This window comes from Coffea arabica, chromosome 4c (assembly GCF_036785885.1).
Source record: "Coffea arabica cultivar ET-39 chromosome 4c, Coffea Arabica ET-39 HiFi, whole genome shotgun sequence".
Lineage (NCBI taxonomy): Eukaryota > Viridiplantae > Streptophyta > Magnoliopsida > Gentianales > Rubiaceae > Coffea > Coffea arabica.
Genome location: NC_092316.1, coordinates 50,710,996 through 50,715,446, shown reverse-complemented (window position 1 = coordinate 50,715,446; position 4,451 = coordinate 50,710,996). Strand labels below are relative to the sequence as shown.

The window sequence follows — 4,451 nt, the reverse complement described above, 5'->3', positions numbered from 1 at the left end:
TTTTTCCAGATTGTAGCATTAACTAATATAGCTTATATTGATGTCTTTAGGCATAACTTAGTTGGACCAGTTTAGTTCTCAGATTTCTAATTCTTTTTAGCCATCATATTAGAGGGGCCATCATTTCCTATCTCTTGGGACTCACCAAGCGCATGTGAAGAAGAGAGCGAGTGGGTTTTTAATGCTTATTCTATTATCAAGAACTCAAAGTGAAAGGGCCCCAAGGAAGACAAGAAAGAGACTAGAGTTATGAAATCATCCAAGCAGCCGGTATTCCAGGGGCAAGGCTCAAAGCAAAAGTTTCCCGAGAGAGAGAACTCAAAGCAAAAGCACCCCAAGGATGAAACTGGAGTGATAAAATCATCTAGGCGGTTGGCATTCCAAGGGCAAGGTATGGATCAAGAAGATAACCAAGGCTACGATGGGTATTATTCTGATACAAGTTCACTCATCTTCCAACTTGGCCGAGATATCTTAATCAATTCCTTACTTCTCTGCTCGACGCCAGATTATGGTTCTATCACTTCACTCAATCGGAATTTTAGGTCTCTAATCCGAAGTGGGAATCTTTATAGGTTGAGGAGGCAGCAAGTATTGTAGAACATGGGTCTATGTATCTTGCAGTCTTCTTGAATGCGAAGCTTTTGATCCCATGCGTCGCAGATGGACGCCTGTGCCTAAAATGACTTCAAACGAGTGTTTCTTTTTCTCTGATGTAGAGTCGCTGGCTGTTGGCACCGAACTTCTTTTCTTTGGAAAGGAAATAGAGTCTCAAGTGATCTACAAATATTGCATATTAACCAATTCATGTCATATGGCATAACGACAAACACCCCAAGATGGTTGTTTGGATCTGCTAATCTTGGAGAGATTACAATCGTGGCTGGTGGTTGCGACTCAAGAGACAATTACTGAACTCTGCTGAACTTTATAATTCAACGACAAAAATTTGGTGCACTCTCTCCAGAATGCATAAACCCAGAAAACTATGTTCAGGAGTATTTATAGATAGCAAGTTTTATGTCATTGGTGGTGTCGGAATAGGCAACCCAAGTGCAAGCGATGGAACCAACTTAAAGGTGCTTACCTGTGGGGAGGTATATGATTTGATGAGAGGAACCTAGTTTGAAATTCCTAATATGTATTCTCCATGAGCTAGAAAGGGTTCTCATGATTCATCTGCAATAGCAAGAGCACCTCCTCTACTTGTAGTGGTGAAGAATGAGTTATATGTAGCTTATTATGATGAAATGGAAGTCTGGAAGTATGACAAGCAAAGAAATGTGTGGATTACCAAAAGTAGATTGCCTGAACGAGCAACCTCCACAGATAGTTTGGGCATTCAAGGCCTATAGTAATCAACTAATGCTTATCGGTGAACCAAAGGCATTGAACGGATGGTGCATAGAGATTAATGCTTGGGAGCCGAATGAAGGTCCCCTAGAGTGGACATTGTTTGGAAGAAAGCATTCAGGATGTTTTGTATATAATTGCTCTAAGATGGGTTGTTGAGGTGTCCCGATCTGACAACAACTCATAGTTTACATATTTAATTTCATATGCCTTGTTAATATGACATTCAAAAAAAAAATTTGAGCTTGAAAGAAATTCAAGAGCCATAGACAAATAATGTTGAGCACCAACTGCATCTTTTAGTTGTGAAATATTGTAAAACTTCAATAAATAGAATGAAAAGTGCTATGTATATCTAATTTTCTTTATTATCTTAATTTGATGTAGAAAGGTTGAAATTGCTTGGTTTCTTTTGTTCTATGTATTCTCTTTCTCATACATTGTTATCCTTCAAATATGGTAAATCTGGTGATAAATATATCCTTTCTACTTCTGGTTAAAGGACCGACGAGTTTCACAGTTTCCTTCTTCATCATGGTGTCTCAGTGAAGTTGTTAGTTCTGAAAGTAGGATATTTGCCCTTTGTGGTAGTGCCTTTATATATTTTTAATATCAACTTTTTGAATTTTTATTTACTATTTTGCTATTTGTAGTATTATTTTCACTTTTGTGGTTGGTTTGGTCATGCTTTGGAGCTCTGATAATCTTCAGTTTAGAATCTTATAGCAAAACCCTTTTTTTCTCTTTTTTTTCATTCACATATCTGCTAGTGCCTTTGTATGATCTGGTGGTTCATGCTTTTTCCAACTAAGAACGTGAAAATATGGGGGTTACTTCTTGAGTTTCTTACAGTATGGACGTCCAGGATCTATCTTGTTAGATTAATGAATAAAGGATTATGTCTCATATTGGTTCGAGAGATGAAAAAAGAGTGGTTAATATATAAGTATGGGTCTGAGACCTAATTGTTTAAACTTTTGGATCAGAATTGGATTCGTGACTTATATATTGGGCTCATTGGTGGACTCTCTCGAGATGTTTCTCCCTAACAAGTGGTATCAGAATTTCAAATTGCGAGCCTGGATTACTTGTGCACAAGTGGATTCTTCTCGAAGTTGGGCCAACCAAGGAGCCAAGGGTTGGCAGGAGTCTGGAATCTAATTCAAATGTTGAAGAACAGTTAAGGAGTTGGTCGAGGTTTGAATCTATGATTGGGAGAAGATATGACCTAAGTATCAAGAAGTGTTGGACCAACTGCACCATGGATTTGGTAGGGGGTCTTGTTGGTGTTAAACTAATGAGTCAAGCGTTGGCAGGGGTCCAAAATCTAATTTGGATGTTGAAAAATAGTGGGTCTATGATTGGGAGAAGAGGTGACCTTAATTTGGATGTTGAAAAACAGCGGGTCGACTGAAGTGTCAAGGAGTTGGCTGGGGTCCGGAATCTATGATTAGGAGAAGAAGTGATCTAAGTGGCAAGGAGTGTTGGACCAGGTGTACCATGGTTTGGCAAGAGGTCCAATTGGTGTTAAATTAAGGAGCCAAGGGTTGGCAGGGGTCCGAAATCCAATTTGAATTTTGAAAAATAGTGGGTTTATGATTGGGAGAAGAGGTGATCTTAATTTGAATGTTGAAGAACAATGGGTCTATGATTGAGAGAAATTAGCAGAACAGGGGACCTTAATTTGGGTGTTGAAAAAAAGTAGATCTATGATTGGGAGAAATTGGCATAACAAGGGCCCTTAATTTGAATGTTGAAAAAAAGTGAGTCTATGATTAGGAGAAGAGGTGACACTATGTGTTAAAGTGGACTTGCCTTAAGTATTAACAGTGGGGGTTGAAAAAGAGTTTGGATGTTGAAGAACAGTAGGCCTATGATTGGTCTTGCCTTGAGTATTAAAAGTGCAGTCAAAGAAGAACTTGTAAACTTGAGTTTAATTTGAGGAGTTACTCTAAGGTGGACTTGCCTTGAGTATTAAAAGTGGAGTCAAAGAAGAACTTGTAAACTTGAGTTTAATCTGAGAGGTTACTCTAAGGTGGGCTTGCCTTAAATATTGAAAGTGGGGTCAAAGAAGAGCTTGTAAACTTGCATTTAAAGTTCAATGTGAGGAGTTACTTGATGTGAAGATTTACTCATGAAAGAGGAGATTTGTTAGGTTAATGAGTAAAGAATTATGTCTCACATTAGTTCAAGAGATGGGAGCAGTTAATATATAAGTAAAGACTCAAGATCTAATAGTTTAAACTTTTGGCTCAGAGTTGGATTCTTGACTTACATATTAGACTTTTTAGTGGGTTCTTTCGAAATGTTTCTCCATAACACATCCAATCGTATAAATACATTTGTGTCTACCATCATTAATATGATTTTTGTTCAATGTGTCCAATCATATTCATATATATATATATATATATATGATTTTTTTATGCTAGGTACTCTATAGCTCCAATCTTTAAGAAAATACAAGTTGTATTCCACAACATTAAACTTTGTAAATAAATTACTAAATCGATAATTGTTGTATACAATTAAAATCATGGTAACTGGCAAAAATTTTTTGTCAATTAACATATGGTATTAGTCCCAATCATTGAGATACTATGTGGCTTTTGATTGCATATATAAACTATTTTATTGAGTTTATAAATTTTTATGTAAAATGTTATAATTTCTAATTGCTTTATTGTGATTAAAATTACAAAATCTGCTTTAGTTAAATGTGATATTTAGGTAACAATACACGTAAAGTTGTGTGCTTGTAAACTTTTTCTCATAATTTGTCTTTGTTCTTCTTAATTATGTCTTTTGATAAGTGTGCATTTTAAGTGATTTAAATGCATTTTTTTATTTAATTTTAGTGTGTTTTATTCATTTTTATAGCTACTTAACTAGATTTCTAGTGAATTATGCATTTTGTAGTTCAAAGTGTAAAAAATTGCATTTCTATGTGATCAAATGGTGAAAACTTTATATTTTTATAAATTTTAATGATTTAATCATCAAATGAAATGAATTGAGAAGATATTTAGATATCTTTTTAAGATTTGAAATGATTTAAAGCAAAAGGGCCCAATGAGGACGAGAAAGCGACTGAAGCG

General features: G+C 35.7%; 1 pseudogene; it reads left to right on the top strand.

Moving 5' to 3' along the window:
- The first annotated feature begins 249 nt into the window (after positions 1 to 249).
- Positions 250 to 1,512, top strand: LOC113739321 (F-box/kelch-repeat protein SKIP11-like; annotated as a pseudogene).
- Positions 1,513 to 4,451: the final 2,939 nt, after the last annotated feature.